Source organism: Orbicella faveolata, unplaced genomic scaffold (genome assembly GCF_042242905.1).
Source record: "Orbicella faveolata isolate gen_17 unplaced genomic scaffold, um_ofav_v1 contig_35, whole genome shotgun sequence".
NCBI lineage: Eukaryota > Metazoa > Cnidaria > Anthozoa > Scleractinia > Merulinidae > Orbicella > Orbicella faveolata.
The window spans coordinates 6,041,515-6,061,593 of NW_028301564.1; the positions used below are offsets into that span (position 1 = coordinate 6,041,515).

General features: G+C 37.5%; 3 long non-coding RNA genes across 4 annotated transcripts; all 3 read right to left on the bottom strand.

Moving 5' to 3' along the window:
• Positions 1 to 2,579: 2,579 nt before the first annotated feature.
• LOC110047592 (uncharacterized) lies at positions 2,580 to 4,646 on the bottom strand. The gene is made up of 4 exons (XR_002296513.2): positions 4,463 to 4,646; positions 4,133 to 4,165; positions 3,188 to 3,307; positions 2,580 to 2,754 (listed from the first exon to the last, which is right to left on the bottom strand). It is a non-coding gene; the product is annotated as an uncharacterized LOC110047592 (long non-coding RNA).
• Positions 4,647 to 9,001: 4,355 nt separating this feature from the next.
• LOC149102765 (uncharacterized) lies at positions 9,002 to 11,492 on the bottom strand. Of its 2 annotated transcripts, none has more exons than XR_016202049.1 (2): positions 10,601 to 11,492; positions 9,002 to 9,474 (listed from the first exon to the last, which is right to left on the bottom strand). It is a non-coding gene; the product is annotated as an uncharacterized LOC149102765 (long non-coding RNA). The 2 variants fall into 2 exon arrangements; XR_016202048.1 differs by having other exon boundaries at positions 10,594 to 10,907.
• Positions 11,493 to 14,752: 3,260 nt separating this feature from the next.
• LOC110047697 (uncharacterized) lies at positions 14,753 to 18,876 on the bottom strand. Its single transcript, XR_002296529.2, has 2 exons — positions 18,570 to 18,876; positions 14,753 to 15,190 (listed from the first exon to the last, which is right to left on the bottom strand). It is a non-coding gene; the product is annotated as an uncharacterized LOC110047697 (long non-coding RNA).
• Positions 18,877 to 20,079: the final 1,203 nt, after the last annotated feature.

A 20,079-nucleotide genomic window follows, 5' to 3' on the forward strand; every position in this document is an offset into this window, starting at 1 on the left:
CCACTCAAACTTTCCGCGATGTTCCCTGTACACTGATAAACCTCCGAAAGAGGAAAAAAATGTTTAGTGTTAGAACTGTGGTGGAATTAAATAAATTTCCAGTATTTTTAAAGCAGAATAGGAATGCAAAGAGCCTAAGGAAGAACTTACACAAATAGCTTCTAGCTAAACCGGCAAAACGATCTTAATTTTCACGGTAATTCTTGAAGAATATGTCATAGCTCTTAGTCTTCTTAGAGTCTTAGTTCTTATGTAAATATACTGAAAACTTGGAATTTTTAGAAAAAGTGGATACATATTTCAGTTTTTAGGTTCGGATTTTATGTATGAATTATGAGGGCCACACATTCATTGTTTATTTCGTTTAATATACTTTCAAGTGTTACCCTGTGTAAACAAAGTCTTTAACTTACCTTAGTTACCCTTGGGCGACCCTCTTTAGAGGCAAAAATCTCTTAAAGCTTGGGACATGTCGCATGTAAACTAAAACTAAATTCTTCAGAAGGTCAGTATATACAAGAGTGATCAACATTCGAGGAGACACAATCATCATGAGTGACCAGTTTTATGACCCATCCAGGGTCATAAGTGATTGCTAAGTGATCAGTTTCTTCAACAGAGGCACGAATAGCAAAGTCAATAGTCTAATACAATGTTCCGTAACCGGTGAAGGACTTACACCAGTTGCCCAGTTGTCCTCACATGCCAACAGGCAACGAAAAAAACAAATAAAACTGACAAACTAAGACACAAAGAAACAAGCAAATAGATGGACAAGAAAACAAACAAAGTAAACTTCGCAAATTCATCAACTCGCATGTTTTGGGCGTCCTTATGGTTCTTAACGCAGCCACATTGGCTTTCCACTAGTAACAATGGATATCGAAAACAATTTTTTTTCCTCTTCCAAGGGACGTCGGCTCATTGTGCTACGCCAAAGCTCCGCGATACAAACTGAACTAATAATAATCCAAAACACAATTAAGCCACAAATAAACCATATGAGGGGCCCAAAACCAACACCAGTTTGTCAAAACAAATACAATTTATACTTGAAAAAAATCATTTAATCCCAGTTTGAAGTGGCTATTGAAATGTCCATTATCTCCTCGTGTTTCAGTCATAATACCGATATAAGCTAACTGTACTGTAAATAGAGCACGTTTTGGTACTAACAATAGAGTCTGCGGTTTTCGTATAAGCATTATCATTCATGAGCGGCGGAGGTACAGGCCGTGACATACGGAAAATCATATGCTCGTTAGCGAGTCTTAGCTGATGGGCATAACGTACAGACTGTTACTGCAATTACAATGGAGTCGGTTATTCAAACTAACACTTGTTCCTTCTCGCCTTGTCAGTACTCTATAAGTACAGCTTTAAAGTATTGGAATTTAGCATAGATTCGGTAAAACGTTTCAAAATGGAACTGTATTTTAAAAAGAGCAACAAGAGAATTTAACTACTCGAAAGGAAAGGATCAGATACACACACAATTGCAACTTGTGCTAAAACAAGGTAGCCAATCAACCGTGGGGACACTGCACAATTTAGTTTCCAAACCAGTATACCTAATATGAAGCGAATGCTACCCTTTTCGTTTTAGGCAATAGAAAGAATAGAATGATGAAACAACAACAAAATTAGGACATCAGTTTTCTATATGTTCACGAAAGGCTTTTCTTTGTGCAAGATTAGAAAAAAAAAATTATTTCAACTGACATACTATAAGAGGTTGTACGTGGGTTTTAATTTGAAAGTTTCTCAAATTATGGCATGAGAAGAGTAGCAAATTCCGTTAATTAAATTTTTAAGATGCAAAATCCTGTTTCTCGACATATGAATAGGGTAACTTCAAAAGTCTTACTTGACGAGGAGTCTATATGTTGTAAAAGAAACGGTGTCGTTCAGAAGCGTTAATTAAGAAAAGTGCTCTTGATATTCACTAGACTAGATTATTTTTTGTTTGTAAGGGTCTACTGATAAGTGGAATGGAATCAACCAGTTTGCAATTCTAATGTAAAAGATCCATTGATCTACTGGACTTTTGTGGTTACTTTCACTGCTGGCCTCGAGTTGTGAGTAAATTCCCTCGTCTTTACTTGTTTGAGAATGATAAAACGCAATTGTCAGATCATACGTGCTGTTATCTACAAATAACAAACAACAGCAACAACTACAACCTAGACGAAGATATAGAGAAACAGCAATTAAGTAAAAAAGCACTTGCTGGAACTCATGGGCACAAATTACAATAGAGCGTAGGTTTTATGATGCACCGGTGACACCCAGCGCAGACAAGCGTGCACATCTATTGCACGATATATGATAGGACAATAGCCTATTTAGGGAGATGTATTGGTCTTTTTCAGGAGATATTAGTTCCAGGCGAGGCTACTATTTCCCTGTTTGCGTGGCCACTAACGCGGAAATAGAAGACGATAAGAACTAATCCGCGGCAACCTTCAGTCCATCAAAGTTAAGAAGTCGATTGCGGTAACTTTCAACCTTTTTTCTTTTCCATAAATTTATGGAATTGGAGAGCAGAGACGATTTCTTATAATGCAGAAAAGTAAGCAGGCAGTGTGTGATAAATTTTATTACCTGAAGGTTTTACATACATGTTTTACTAAAGTTATCACTAAAATGCAGTAAATTTTATTAGCTCCGTCTTCTGTCGCTGGACTAGTCACGATGTAGGATGCACGGCGTCTTTGTATTTCATTGATCATTAACACATGAAGAGTTTCTAACCTAACACAATGAATGAAAACAAAATGAGTATACAACACCGAAATTGAATAAAATCACTGGAAAATTCTAGAAGTTTTGAAATTACATAGCAAATAGCAAACTATTGTGATAACCTGTTCTACAACTAAACTGTTCATCCTGGTACAAAGGAGCTTTTATAGCTATATTAACTTCCTGTTTTACCAAATACACCTGCTCAATGATACTTTGTGTTTTTGCACAAGTTTTAACCATTATATTTGACTGCTTTGCTAGTTAGTGTGCACAGTGTACCTTGCTTGAGTTGTCAATCACATGTAAGTACATGGTGTTATTTCGCTGCGTCCTACCTCGAAAAACTGGACCAGGTTCGAATACAGTGATAGTAGTCTTACGTGCTACTAGTGAAGTAAGGGTTCAGAATTTGATGTATTGATATGAGTTTAAAGCTTACCCCCAAATCAGCAGAGCTGACATGTTTTCCTGCAATCTCTTTGTAGTCTACGTCTGTATCTGATGTGAAAGCACTTTTGCCACATCCGCTTGCAGTACACTGGCCGTAGATCCTTGCATTCTACGGAACGAAAATAACTACATTTACAAACAGTAAAAACATACTCCAAGAATCAGTATTTTGATGATACAGAAGTGAACGTCTGAACGCATACATGCTGGTAGTATCTAAATCACGATGAGAAAGAAGGGTTGTTTCCTCAAAATTGTCGTTTTCTGAGCTGGGTAACTTATGAAGCCAGCACTGTCTTGACTTCCTTCAGTTTTGTAGCGCGAAGTAACTAAAGGGCATTAATGTTCCACTAGATGTGATGCTATTCCAGCACAGGCCATTACTGTTTTTTTTTGTTGTTGTTATCACAACAATTTACAGATCCCTCTTGCTAATTGCTTTGGAGCTAAGTGGTCAGCGAACGTAGTTAGATTTCAGATTGTTGTGGGAGATTTGTCGGTGTCTTAAGGGAAGGAGCAGAACACTGACGAAGCCAAATACACAACACGAGAAAAGCTACAGTGCTCAGCCCTCACCTTCTCTGAGGTATCCTAGTAACTCCCACACTTACTAACTGAGTGCGCCCCTTTTATAAGCTGCTCCATCTCTAATGGAGCGTATGCACATGACGTCATGGCAGCCATATTGGTGTTCCAAAACAGTGAAACGGCGGCCATGTTGGTGTACCAAACCAATCCTGTGGGAGTTCAACTCTTTTCTTATGTAAACACTTTCGTTTGCTCCAATAAATTTAAATGGCTGCTAGGCACGTGAGTGCATACGTTCTATTACTTTGCCACACCTTTTGGGTCTTGTGACATAAATGAATGATATAAATATTTGTATTTAGTCCATGATATGTGACGGTGTTTTACAACTGTCTATGTTCCGTACCTAAGTCAGCTTTTATTTCTCCCAGGTTGACATCTGTTAATAAAGAAGAAAAAGAAAACAAGACTACTTAACTTAAAAAAATAACTAAATTTGTCTGTCATTGTGCTCAAATTAACAATTATAGTCTGTTTTGTTTCAATTGAAAGCAACATTTCAACAAGTGCAAGAAGCAGAGTGTTTGAGTAACGTTGATGGTGACAAAATAAAACAACAATGCGCGCGATACAGAGAAAAATTCCTGTAATCCAAAATGTCTGAAATAAAGTTAAACTCAGGGAACCGTTCAACAAACCAATAAATTATTATAACATAGCAAAAAAGCTATTTTACCCTCAAGTGAAAGGTTCTGACGCTCTTCGATTCCGTCGATGGCTTTCACAGCGTAATTTGTCAAAATACTTAGCGTTAAAATAGAAAAGATTAGACTCTGCACTTTAAGCATCTTGCCGGCTTTCGTGGGTTGATTGTTTGCCTTTGTGTTACTCAGCTCTTATTGCATGGTGAGAGTGACAGCATTCCTTTATATGTATTCCTTTATATTTAGTTTGTTCTTGACAGCTGCGAGGGTTCAAAGATAGCGGTAAAGCTTGTTAACTGTGATCATATCGGTGCAGATCCGCCAACTCTTTTTTCATCTTTAAAGCTATTATTATGCAATTATTATAATTATTAGGAAAGCCGAGAAAATAACGTGGTTAGATTATTTTATCCTATTTTTGGGTCGCGGGCGAAGCTTTTTAATTCAGTTGTAATTAGTTTTAACAAATACTAGCACATACGACACCATTCCTTCACCAAGAATAATCGAATGTGTATTTATTTAACTGGTAATATGTTTTGGTTCTTTGTTTGTTTGTTCTGGTCACACGAATGTGTGGGATATGCGAATCATCATTGTAGCAATGGGCACGTGCAAAAAGGGAAAATTCCGAACTTGCTACCTAATTCTGTAATGTTCACCGCCATCTATGGCTATGCATCTAGAGCAATTAACCTGAGGAACGAGAGATCCAAACAAGAAACTCAACATTAAAGTTTTCTACGGTGATAAAGAGTTCCTCTTGGAGTTTTGATGCAAGAAATCTGTCACACCCAGACGCGAAAGCAAACCGCAACTTTTTATCGAAACACGCTTTCACTATTCACAAGCACGCCCACAAATCTTTTATCGCGTTTTGCCCCACGTCCCAGGTTTCCAGGTGTTATCATTTGTTTTTTTATAGCGTATAAAAAAAGCAAGTGAAATTATATTAGTAAGAACACACCAAAACTATTATGGAAAGAACTGTTTGTTTTATCGACCATCAGCCGCGAAAAGGACTTGGAAAGTCATCTGTAAGTTCACTGTGTTGCAATTTTTTGCTAAGAAAAATGTGTCGCTTTCACCGTTGCGGTAACGGTGAAAGCGAAACATTTTTCTTACTTTTTGAAAAAAAAAAGATGACTTCCTTCTCTATGCATGTTTTCTAGAGTTTATCGGCAAACATTTGAATGCGACCAGTTTTATATTCTTTACCACTAAAATTTCTGTCAAGGGCATTCCAAAGATCATTCCGATTTCTTTTCAATGCTTGAAATCTTTAACAGAGCAGGTCGCAGACGAAACAATAGCGTTTGATGCTGTAATTTTCGCGGTAAAAAAAGTCGGATTTCTCTGTGTAACAACCACAAACCTTTGACAATAGAAGTGATAAGTCAGCCATTGTGGTTTTGATTTATCTACTCCACAAAACTTAAACAGTTTTAATTTGAGATTATCATATGACAACTTCGCAAGATGTCAAACACGTGTCATTTCTGTTCGTAATCTCCAATGAAAGTACAAAAGTTGTACAAAAGTTACGATTTTAAATAATGAAGTTATGAAGAAAAGAAGAAAAAGAAAATTTATTAATTTAGTTGTTTTTTCTATGACCTTGAGTTAAACTTTAATCTTTATGTTTCTGTTCGATTAAAAAATAAGATCAAAAACAGGATCAGACGTGTAGGAGGTGTGATGTGATGATGATGTGATCCCCATCGATTCCCTTCCTTACACATCACCAAAAGTTAAAAATTTCACAGCTTCGTGCCCTGAGAAAACCTGTTTCATGCGATCTCGCATGTGCTTTCTTGCCCACGGTATCGAATAGAACCAAATCAAATGTATTTATTCAAGTCAAATCAGTTAACTATAAGACACAGATTACGGTAGAGATAAATCATCACATTAAAAGCATGGAACAAATATAACAATGTCTTAATAGTGAGTCTGGATCATCTAAATAGCAAAGCTAATTAAGTGGATGATCCCAATAGAATACAGTTACACACAGAGTATAACGAAGTTTTTTAAGATAAAAAAGTATTTCTCCATGCGTTAGGCTATAATTAACAAGTATACTTGTCAAGCATAGCGTTCTTAGGGGTTTTACAAAAGATTGAAAGAACATTTGACTTAGTGATATTAATTGGCAGAGAATTCAACAGTGACAACGGGTGTTACTAAACAGAGTAACGCGGTAACGAGTAACGAGTAACCGAGTAACGGGTAAAAATTTCAAAGGTTTAAAAATCATAAAATCTTGAAAAAAAAAAAAAAAAAAAAAATTCACGAAGCAAGCCTGGCGAGTCGTCGCCATTAAAATGATCGATGACTTAGTTGCAATTGTCGCAGAAAATCAGTTCATGTCAGCCGAAAAGACTTCTTTCTTCACTTTTCTCTTAATTACCGTAGGTTAATATCTGCTCTGAAGACAGAATTATTTCAGTCGATCATTTCAACCGTCAGGTAGTAGATATATTTCCTTTCCACGAAGATGATATTTATAGTATCAAATTTCAGGTTTCAAAAATCTTGGCCTTCTCCGCGAGTCGTTTTTTCGTTACATGGACCCCGTCACTCGTTACTGCGTTACTCTGTTTAACACCTGGCGAGAACTATCTGTAATGATCAGTGAAATGTTTTCCCGCGCTTTTCACTCGTTACTTGTTTTCCCGCGATTTCCATCGCAATGCACATAGTGTCGAGGTAGCCAATACAAACTGTTTATCACGAGCAAAAATGTGCGGCCTGTATTTCTAACGGGTCCTTACGACTGTGAATTGCCGACTTATTTAAGCCTTTCTTTATTCACAATCTTGGTGTCAATTCTTTTGTTTGACTTGGAGCTATGAAATATTTGGCGACGGCAATCGAAGTCACAATCATAGGTTCAGGCCCTGTTTAGGACAGAGCTGATAATAATTGAGTTAATAGTATATATATATTAATATATGATTAGGCACATTTTATCCTGTAGATATTCGGTGATCGGTGAATGCATGTAAAGTTATTGCAGCGGCCACCAGCACACTATGAGTTATCTAGAGTGGTTTTACCCCGTGAAACAGATAGTGGAATTGTACACGCCACAGCTTCGTATTAGCTCCTACTATCCCCTTTATAGTTAGTAATTCTTTTGTTTTCTAGTCTTTGTTTTTGTATACCACGCACTTATACTAATTAGCAGACAATATTACACACTAGCAAATAGTTTCTGTTTCACGGGTTCAGTAAAATCACTCTAGCTTCTTCCTCGGCGTACGCAGTTAGGATACGTACACTGAATTAATAAACGAACGTAACATGGAGGAGAGTGACAGTTATCGTAAACCTCTCTACAACTATCGGGGCAGGATAAAGTCCTGTAAAGTGGCCATTGTAGAGGGAGGAAGAGATGTAACTTTTCCTAAATTATGCAGCGTTTCATTCAACGTATGATGTATAGTATAGAAGCTGGGACAAAACTGTTTCAAAGCCAATGAAGTAAGCAATGAGATGGGGACTTCAACATCAGTTACCTTTCAATTTCCAAGATGTCAAAGCTATCAGTTAACATTTCAACTCATTTCTCAGTTATCAGTAAATTTTGCAGATCTCAGGTATCGGCTAAAATCAAGTGATTTCGTACCCTGGGTGGTCCCCTGGGTGACCCAGGGTAGTCACTATTCAGCTGGCAGCTAAATTGTTGACCAATTTTCAGTCCCTACAAATATACACTTTAAGTGCAACTTTAAAAGAGGATTTGTTTTTTTGGGATATCGCCTAAGAAACTGAGACGAGCGTGGAGTTGATTTGAACGTTAACCGGTACTCTGCCCGTGAGGCCCTCGCTCTCGCATAACATATCTAAATGTAGTGTGATATCTTGAAGCACAGCGAAAGCTTCAGTATGTCTTCTATTTATAACGTTACAAAAATTGGCAGTCAGTCTCATAGTGTAAGGTTAAGCTTCCAGCCACAGAATGCGCTCAAAGGCGGCAACGGAAGAGGGCGTTAACTCTGTGGAAACCTGGAGCCCAGTAAAAAGCTACCGGCACACCATGTTAACGAGGCATAAAAAGGCCAAAAAAGCTGACCATGGTTGCAAGATGCTCTAAGCTCACTATTTCATAGCACTTGATCATTCTTATGATCTACTTTCTAACCAAATGAAACTTATTCTGTTATGAATGCGGCTACGTCAGTTGCTCAAAATTATAGGCCTCGCTTTCGCTTGTGGCATGCTTTGTCAGTGATAAAAAAGCTGTTATAACATTGGCAAACAAACGAGACAAAAGGGTCAATTCTGCCTTATATTGATCGTTTTACCTCATTTGTATGTCTGTTTAAACTAAGACTAAACTGTTGTAACTTTGCTCGTTGAAAGCGACGCTTGGGGTGACACTAGCTCGTTTGACGTAAAGGCGGCTGGGGTTAAAAACAAAATGCAGAGTTTTAATTTTAAAATTCAATAATGAACAATTTCCACGTTATCACTGGTTTCTCAAGTAACCACTGCGTCCCGCTCAATTAAACTGCCTTTCACAGTTAGCAAGAAGGTTGGACTTTGAGAAAGAGTAGACCATCTTTGTCAAGGCAAAATTTATTTTCAGGGCAGACATAACTTCTTTACCAAATTACAAATTATTTTAGCGAGATTGTCTGCTGGTTATATTTTGCTGCCAGGCAGAGTTAACGAAAATATTTAAGAACTCTGAATTCTCCGGCCGTTAATGCTGACCATCCTTCTCACGTTTGGCTAGGATGTCACGCAACAGATACTTCAGACTGTGACCCAACGGAAGATGGTCATCTTGGCCTGGACCGATCAGCACGGACTTTGCATGTACTGTAGTTTTCCAATCTTCTGAACTCCTTTTTCCTGAGCAATTACTCTTGCATTCTTCATTCCTTGACGTACAAGCCGTGCATTCGCTGGGGTCACTGCACATCGAAAAACATTGGTTAAAGAGTGCGTCACAGTCACACGAGCAGTACACTGAATGAAAGCAGCAATAAAGTAGAAGAAGTGCTCCAAAATAAGCAGAAAAACCAGCCATCTGAAAGGGAACAATAAAAAAAAAAAAAAGAATTAAGACGAAATCCGATAGGAAATCGAGCAATTTTAGCTTTCAGTGGACAAAACCCTTGTACCAGAATAATTTTAAGTTTTTCAGCCCGTTTTACATTTTCAGTAAAGCGTAAGATATAAATAGTTGCTTGTAGTAATACCGAAAACAGTTTTCAATAGGAACTCGAGAAAATACACTTCAAAGTTCAGAGAAATTGTGCAAAAACAGGTAAAATTTCATCATCAGTTTCATTTCACCAGAACTTCCAAGTGTTTCTTCAAACTTTGTTTCGACCTTTGGTGTTGTAATAAATGAATTTGTTTGTGAAGATATTTAAAACAATCCCACAGAAGTCTGTGAAAAGATGTAAATAATTTCGGTACAAAGCTTTTGTCCGAACTTCCGGTGGATTCCTTCTTAATAGTCCTTTTTCACCACTTTATCATTTTCGACATCTAAAAGCTAGAAAGGGTAACATTAGGATTTCGCACAAACATCGCTACTACGACTGCAATTCGAGTTAATTCGTACAATCTTTACTTTAATTATATTAATATTGACATATATTATTACAAATTATCTGTCTTGGATTCTTGAAGGTTAATATCGATATATCATGGCCGAGCCTTATAAGTGGTATCATTTGCGGTCATTTTTGAATCGATTAAGTTTCAAGGGGAACTAATCCACCAAAAGTTATATCCTTCTTTTTTGTCACAAAAGTGACAAATGCTCAATTCTCTTCGCAAAAAAAAAAAAAAAATAAAATAAAAAAAATAAAAAATTAAGCAAAGAACTTGTTATAATGTCAGTAGTATTTTGTTTTCATTGTGGTTTACATATTATAAAACTTTATTAGCTAATAACTGAGAAGAATACTGTATTTGAGAATTTTTCAAACAGGAATTTCGTACAAGAAAATTGGAATAACAAAATTTCTAATATCCATGCATGTATCATCCAACTTTTTAAATGAATCTTAAGTTCCGAAAGGCAATAATAACAAAAATACTTCACGAGAAAAGCAGATGAAACGTGTAAAGCCGGCGAAAAAAGTTCTTTCCCAGTTAAACATACAGTTACCATAAGTCTTCAACTTATCATTACCTCATACCTCGTGCCCTCTGTGTTATAGTTACTCAAGCGATATTAGCTGGACAGAGAGTTGTCGATTTTTCTTATGCGGAGTGTCGGCAGCATCCAGTTTCTTATAACCGTTATTTAGCATCCGGCCTTGTGTTGTGGGCCTCCACCATTAATGGACGTTGAAAGCGGCATCTAAATGAAGGTCGGTATGGACTTCATGCAACGTCCGGGAAAGGTTATTAGCATTTGGCTGAGGTGAGCGACCATTTCTATTGTGTTTGTGGCGGCAATCGTTTGTTTAGATCATCAACTGGAGTTGTTTTCTTGTCGTTACGAATCAAGCCCCTTTTCACCTGCTTGAAGTTGTGTCAACATTTTAGTAATAAGTCAATGCAGCCTCGGTTTGTTTCACACGAAACGTATGTTGATTAAAGAAAGTGATCTGATTTGATCAGAACTAACCACTAAATTAGTTACTGAGTCTTATCATTTTCCAGTTGTGCCGGAAAGATTATGGGTTTATGGCGGAGATGCTCAAACGAGAGCGGTTTTTGGATGGTAAAGTTCTCAAGCATTGCCTTTTGTTTGTTTGTTAATCGTGAAGGTGACGTAGATTTTCACCTGTTTCAGTCTAAAAGTACAACGCCACGGATCATATTCAAGTTTGATTGACTTAATTGACTGAGAACTCTCAAGAGATGATGCTTGAGTGAAAAATGGGTTTTATATTCGTGCAGTGTCATTCGGAGGAAAGGAAACTTCGGCGCAAGGTGATATTATCATTATTGGACAATGAATTATTTTTGCTGACATTTTTTGTGTTCAGTATTGTCTGAAAAGAAAAGGGAAAATATCACCAAATGGTAAAACAAAACAAAAAATTAATTAAAACCTTATCAGTCAAACGAACTAAGGCAATACTGGCACTGCAGACCCGTCCTTTTTATGGAAAGGTTTCAAATACAAAGTTCAAGTCAATACCAAAGCAAGAAATAAAGAAATCCTGTGTCAAAGCGCCACAATAGCCGTTGACTAAGGATTTATATTGCATCGCTTGCAGAGGTTGAATGGAAAAATATTCAGAATTTTATATGAGTAATAATCATCATTTTTTTTTTGGCTAAACTAATACCGTAATCCTTTTCTTGTTTCTTTTGTGTTCAGTATAAGTTTCCCACAAAAAATCTTACTGTTTATTTAGTCGGGAAAACCCATAACAAAGAAATCGTTTTTTGTTGCAAAAAGAATACTATACCGTGGGTGGAGGAAGCAGGTATTTTGCCGAAAATGTCAATGTTTTATTACATCTTTGAGGTACTAATTGTAGTCGAGGAAGATCAAAGTAACAAAAATGTCTTCTGTCTTCTGCTTCTAGTTTAATGCCCTTTTCATCTTATTTCGCGTTCAGAGCTTTCAGAATTTCAGCTTTTGAGCTAAAATCTGTTTCCTTTGTTTTTGGTGAATGCACTTCTTTCTGATCCTTCGGCAATAAATCATGCAAAATTGTCTTCACCAATATTTGACCAAAACAACCTAGCTTTTGTACAAGTAAACGAAGCCACTTAGATATTCAGGTCCAAATACGTATTTACTATATCGAGATCTTTAATTCTATCTATTCCTTTTTCTACTCCTCATCTAGAAGATTATATTATCTCTTTGGTTTACGGAAATACTCGTCTTGCGTCTTTCAAATAAGCTGTTCCTCCAATCAGCGTTGCTGATTACATATCAGGTCAAATAAAGCTCACAGCGCCAGGAAATGAAGCTGGACATTACTCTTAATGGGTTTGGGGATTTTCGTGATAACAGGCTTTTCGCTTTTATATTTAAGGCACAATAAAAAGCAGCGGTGTATTAAGATGTCCTAGACCGTCTTATTCAATACACAGACATGACGGCTTTGATTCACCATACGTGATTTACCGGGCTGAACGTGCAATAACAAAGACAGCACTATAGAAGTCTATATTTGGCACGTATATTTGGCAACTTGTATGATTAAATTAACTAGTCATCAGATAAAATTCAATGAAATACAGTATTGTGCGTTTAAAAGTACTGTTATATAGCCTGTGATTTTGAACTGAATGTTGTATGACTTAGGAACTTCAGAGCTCAGTTTCTGCCTTATTAGCTGGAAAATAACTATGGCGTTGTTTCAAGGAGATTTTTGGAACAATTGTATAGTGATCACACCGTTATTTACCGCGTAACTGAAATCATATAACACTCCAAAGCAATAGAAGAGGAAAAACACCCAAAGGAAACAGTTAGGGAATGAATTTTCTTCTACAGTACATGAAACATTGGACGTGTTTGGAATATCATCAGATAATTTACACGGTTTCTTAGATGTATTAAATGCTAAATATTGTAAGGTCGTGTCCTGAAAGTAAGTAAATGGTTTTCATTTTGACAATTTGAATTCTAAATGTGGCAAGGTGAAATTTTTTCTGTTTTCATCTTCCAGATTTTGACTACTTTCGATTTTAAAATGTGGCAAGGTGAAAAATGTTCTGTTTTCATCGCCCAGATTTTGATCAACTAGATTTCTGAACATTGTTATGTCATGGCAATATGGCGAAAATAGAATGAACAATTCATATGAAAAAAAGAACGAAAAAACAAAATCCCTGGTATGCAGGGAACAACTAAAGTTCACTGCGCGCGAAGAAAAAAACTAGAAATCAGGAATTTAAATATTAGAATCAATGAAATGAGGACAAATGTATTATTTAAGAAAAGTCATCATCTGCATTGTCCTCCGGGGCACAATAGGTGTCAGTTTTAACAAAAGCTAATAAAATATAAGGAACTTCTAACGGTGGCCGCTATTTTTTGGTGGCACGGCACGCGAGCTATTTTAAGCACCCGCTCGCGCGTCATTTTCTGCTTTCAGTGCCGTAAATTGAAGAAAATGAACAATAAATTTACGGCCATCGCTTGAGAATGAGTGTTTACGTTATGATTGAATAATATCATGCACTTTTCAAGGCCGGATATTGAGCACAGACAATTCACAAGAACGGCGATCAAAACTAAATAGATCAGTAATAATCCACGACTAGTTAGTTTTTTATACAACGAAGTATGGCTAGGCACTGTTCATATTTCATGATAGAAGAGGACGGGAGCTAAATACCGGTTAGAATTGAAATTTCATTTCCACTAAAATTAAAGAAAAAAATCTCAGAGAAAAATATACTTACGAAATTGATTGGTAGATTTATGATATGATAAGAAGCTTCGTTTTCTTTTGTCTGTCGACGAGGAGAGGGAGAATGTTGATGTAGATGAGTACGTTTTTGTTACCTTTGTGCATTGATCTTATAGTTGGTCGCAGACTGTAAGGTGCATTGCAAGCTATAGCAACACAGAGCAAGCCTGCCTAAAGCCGTCCATCTAAAAGAAAAAGGCCTTTGCCGCAAACAGCACATGCGTGGAACTTAATGGCAACCTACATAGGCAAGGTTGTTACATCGTACGATGATTAAATAAAAGCTGGGAAGTTCCCAGCCTCTCATCGAGCAGGCAAACCGATATAATGATTATGACATTTAAGACATTGGTTATGGCTGTGCTTGACACCTTCAGTTCACATGATCGGGTGCCACTCTTGTGTCATTTCTGGTCTTTTGTATTACCAGGGGACTTAAGATGTGAGTAAGAATACGTGATGGGGTACGAGTTCGACTTTTCAATTTAGTTTGTAGGCTCTACATTTCCACGTCACACACCCATCTCTTCATACCCATCTCTTCCTACCCGTCCTATGAGCTACCCTCTCTACCCATAAAGCCAACATAAAGAGCAAGGGTTCTGGAAAAGTCACTGGTTTGAAATTTGAAAATCGCACTCGTACTCGTACTCGTATTTTCATCTAAAGGTCTCTATTCTGGAACGGCCTACACTGGAGGAAATATCGAGCACTCGAGTCACAGTCGGGTTTGAATTGCTGATAAGACTTCCAGGGTAAGTGCACCCCCACCCTCCCCCACTCACAACAGCTCGAGAATTTCGTCACATTAATTTCTCTGGTTTCTTACTGAATGTTATGTGTCCAGTGCATTTTCCAGTGGAAAAAGGCAAATTTATTACCCTTTAAGAATCCTGTCTCACAGAGATATCTGATTCAGCCTTCAGTAAAGCCACTGCAATAAACTTTGGAACGACGGTCTTTGGTATCCTTTCATTTTATTGACACCTTTCAATTCATCGACAAGTTTTAGTTATCAACAGTGTTTTACAAACCGGCATTAATAACGTATCCTGTAGGTGAATCATTTTATACTACTGCATCTCTTTTGTCTCAAAACAGAAAAGGAAATTCGTTTTGCTCTGCTTCTTTCTGTCGATATTATAGTGAGTTGTCCAACAACATGTACTCATCAGCCAGTGCATCAAGCATTGTTTCGTCTTTCTTACTTCGGCGACAATTCTTGTAGCACATCATCTTTTCTAGATTACATCTGTTCGCACATGTGTCGGTTATGCAGCCATTAAGACAGGATATTCCATGGTCCATACAGAGGCAAGCTGGCGCAGCATCCACGGTCTGTAATATCTCCACTATTACAACTGTAGCAATCATAGCATACAAAAGGTGACTCCTCAACTGAAATAGTTGTTGAAGCAATGTTAGTGTAGGAACTGCTGGGGAAAGCTTAAGTGTTTCAAATAAATTAAATTTACTCGGTTAGTTTGAATTGGCTCATAACCTGCACATACGAGATGCAGAATGAAAGTGAATGTTTGCCGTAGATGACAGCACCTTCTTAACTCAAGGATTTGACATGTACGCACTATCTGATCAAGGTTATACAGTCAAACCTCCATAATAATAAGGACGCCAAAGGGGCAGATCCGAGGGTCCATATTATTGAGGTATTCGTAGTATAAAGGAAGAGATTATGTGAATTTTGATTTCTGTGGGATCAAGTGAATTGTCCGTAAAACAAAAGCGCCCCTATCCTAAGTGTTTGGGCAGCACTTATTGAATACGAAGTAGAAGACGATTTCCGGTACGAGACGAGGAACTCACACCCCATTCTTAGGCTAACTATTGTCATACCATTGTCTGATTGACTTTTCTCGAAGTTACAACGTATAAAAGCCAGTCCTAATAAAAAAATCGAGCTTATGCTTTTCTGATTGTATTGACGAAGTTTTGGAACTATTTTCATCTACCATATAACAAAAACTAAAATAATAAAGTGTATTATCGTTTGTCTCACGATGTAGTCACTTGAGATGTAGATCGCGACGTTTCGACTGCTTACTGCTAGTCTTCTTCAGGCATCGCCTGACGAAGACTAGCAGTAAGCAGTCGAAACGTCGCGATCTACATCTCAAGTGACTACATCGTGAGACAAACGATAATATTCTTTATTATTGCACATACCACGATGAATAACAACAACCTTTTCCTCGACATAAAAACTAAAGTCAGAAAGTAACCAAACTGCAAATGAGGTTTCGCAGTTTTGGCGGTGAATGTGACCATAACTCATTAACTCCATACGAGATGCAGGTGATTTTGCTTAATGAGTAAGATTTACCAATGTCCTGAGAAAGATATGTCAAACTTAGCAAAAAAAAAAGCAACAAATAAACAAACAAAAAAACAGAGAAAGAAAGAGGATTTTATCGTGAGAAGGTCAACGGTCCGGCACGGAGTTAAATGCTGGATTAAGTGACCTGCGCTTAAATGCTGGCTAATTATTTTCTCTCGACATAACACATTCGTTTCAATTTCTTTAGAACCTTGATTGCTCAGCGACCATTACCGGCTGACAAGGCAAGCTTTGGCTTATAAAGTCTTTTTATGCTATACAGAAAATACATTTACGTGGTCCATCCAGGTAACTCCTTTCGTGCTTTCTTAATCAAGATCTTTCTTATTTCATTTCCTCACGAAGGGAACAAAGAAAATCTACTTCCATTTTCCGTTTCCATTTTCTTTCGATTCCGCTTACGACCCTTCACTTATGATCCATTTAAAACTAGATTTTCGGTGTTGGATGCAGAAGCGGAAGAACCAACCACTAACAAAGCCCAGATTGAAGCATTTTTGATTGGTTAATTCTTCCGCTTTTGTCTCCGACTCCAACAATGATCATAAGCGACAGAGACATAATCGCAATTGGTCTTGAATTCTGCTTCTGATTCTGTCTGTCTGATTTTAACTAGATCGTATCGCTCTGTGTTTCTGGTTAAGACTCCGACACCGACTCCGTCGCCAGTGAAAACCAGCCTTTCAGAAAGCGAAAGCATGTGAGACATACAACTGTTTCACTAGAAGTCAATTGTTCTCGCTTTTACCGATCACAGCGGCGAGCGAAATAACAGACAACCTACAAACCCGCTTGCTATGTATGTTTTGAAGAGGCATGATTATGCTGAAAGCGATACGAGAACGGCTAAATTAATTACTCGAAACGGTGTTCTGAGAACCCAAGGCATTGATGTTTGGGAATAACAACCATAGTCGAAACGTGTTAATCCAAAGCTGAGACTTGATCCATAACTTCCTGTTTTTTTGTCCACACAACGTATAGTTATCAAAGGAGTAGTTTTTCTTTTGCGTGAATGTAGTTTTCTTATGTATGAATGATTAATTAGTAACATGAAATGTGGCTATGGAAGACAAAAACTTTGCCCAGTAGTGCGTGGTAATCTGGTGTCCACGTTCTTTATTAGTTGCATCTTATCGTAAACATTCAGCCAACGTGTTATTATCTCCCTGTTCGGCGCTGACAGGTTTCTTGTCTCCATTTTTCTTGTTGTTTTTCCCTTTGTCTTGAAATCAATGGACCAATCTTATTTTAATTATTTCAGACTCATAATTCTGACATCAAATTGACCGTTTTATACCAAATGGGCGTCTTCAGCTTCATTAATCAAGTAACATTGTTTGAATTCAAAAGTGTTAAACGGATGAGGCGATAATTATTGTGTGAACAAAGTAAATTATAGCAATAATTGGTGAAAGGAATCACTCTCTTTTCCTCATCGAGTTGCATGTTGACAGCTGCGTTCATTCATTCATTACCAACTCACTATGCTCGACGCATTTAGTCGTTTACTGTAGAGTAAAAAGTATGTTTTAGGTAACTGTGAGTTGCTTGTTCCGTAGAATCCTATTTAATTTTCTCCACAAACGTTTCAAAGATTTTAGTTACTTCTTAAACATGGTATTTTTAAAAACATCAGACGCCAATGCTATTAGGACTGTGACTAACTTTGATGCACACGGTAGCAGCAGAAAACAGCACAAAATCAGAGGAATTGAAGCGTTCTTCAGTAGATTCCCCTGAATTCGCAAAGTTCTACGTCGTGTACGATTTCCGCTTAAAATATGTTCAACATGTGCATTCTTTTATTTGACTTCCCGTAGTACAGGTAACAAGATTTAATTTCAATGGATATTTGTTACTATCATGTTTTTCGACTCATTTTTTCGATTACAAAGTCATATCTAGCTAGCACAAATGTGACCAAGGATTTCAAACTTCAGTCAGCCTACGTTTTCTCTTCTTTTGAGCAGAATCTTAAAGGAACGGAAATGAAACAAAGCCAAAGGTCATAGACAACAAATACAACTTGCGATTACTCGGTAATAGATAAATCCATAGAACAAGTGGACTAGATATTGTTTCTCGACTTTCCGAAACTGAGCCCTTTAAATTTTATGCTGTGATGAAACCGGCGGACCGTCATACTTCATGAGAGTGGGAGAAATTGCCTTTACTGTTCAAACTCTGTACTTTCTTCCGAAGTTTTAGAAACTCTTGCATTGGGTCTTTTTTATTCACACTCTCTGATTAAAAAGTTTGATCGTCCTCAAAACTATATTAGGTTTACTTCTCGGACCTCGCCGAAAACAAACGTAATCAATTTGGCTTATATTCGGATCTGTAATGTTCATGCTCGTAAAATCCCGGTTAATTAGTATTTCACAAGCAAAGAAATGCAAAACAACGCATTCAGCTTACCATGGTTGTCATTTGATTTGGTTCGATCAAGGTGAATCAGTGAGAAATCTCTTCTCGTCAAGGCGGTTGTTTCTTTTTCCTCTTTGAAAATAGTTTTTGTTGTCCAGTGTTTTTTTATATATTCCACCTCAAACAAATTAATTCCCCCGCTAGCTGTCTCTGAACACCTGCCGTTGCGATCAATTATCGCTCGTTGTTTCCACTAATCAACTTCTTCCTTTCTCCCAGAGATAAGATGTGCAAACAATCATTCTTTTCAAACCAAACTCGTGGTGGGAGTTTTATTAAAGAGACAAATTTAATTCGTAGTTGATGGATGCATTAACCATAAGTTCTGAAGCTACAATCAGTTTGAAAATGCTTTCAGCATGGCTTGATTTAGCCTGACTACAGAGGTAGATAATGGCTCAATTATAGTATGCGAGAAAGATAACACGGAAGAAAAATTCGACAATTTTCACCTTCTGTAGACCACTTTGAATAGATTATTCTATTTATTTAAATTCTGCTTTTAACATTTCATGTATTTTTAAACTTAGATACTTGTCAGAATTTTTTAGGAAAAATATTTTGGAAACTAGCCCAGTATTCCGCGAAAGTGGTGGCGATCTTTATCATTATTTCAAACAAAACTCGATTGCTGTCGTTTTGTTTTGTCTCGACTACGTTCCCGCCACATAAAACCTTCGTCATGCTTTGCCACGATAACACAATACATGGAATCGAACAAACGAACTGACCTGAGCTGAACTCATCTCCTCAAAAGACTTAACTAGCCCGATACGATCTGCCAAAATTCTCTGAGTGCATGGTATAAGGCTTTATCAACTCTGTAAGTTGTTTAATCTTAGTATGGTTTTATTAAATCTTATATGAGTGGTTTGACTGCGTCCCCTGATAAGTTTCTGTTAAGCTTTTACTTGATGAAATGAACAAAGCTGTATTTCCACATTGGAAATTGTAATTTTTTTTAACTGTTGTTAGTGTTCAGGAGCGGTCCTTTACCGAACTTTTCTCTTTCAAGTCCTCTCTATCTGAAGCTATCTGTCTCGCGTAAAATAACGCTAAGTTTGATCTGCCTGCTTGAGAAAGACGAGATATGTGTGATTGGGATCTTTGAAATCAGTCACAATGATATGCCATGAATCAGCTGGTCAGCATGCCGGTGGTTTTCCCGTGCGATGGAGGGCGGGGCGGAGCAGAAAATAGATTTGTACGGAGGACCATGAACGAGTGAAAATGTGGGGGTGGTTGGGGGAACTACGGGGAGAGTGAAGTTAGGCCTTTTCTTGCTTTGAAGAAGAAGGGATGGAGAGGAAATGGCTCCTAGATCTGAGGCACCGACAGAGTTGCTCCGTCGTATCGAGGCTCAACATTGTAATTTGGTATCATTTAGTGTATTCCTTCACAGTAAGGTCTTGTACCTAGAGAACATTAAAAGGAAATATAGTCTCTAGATATAGTCACTCCTAAAGGCACTTTCAGTACTAACCAGCCGGATATTCCTCTT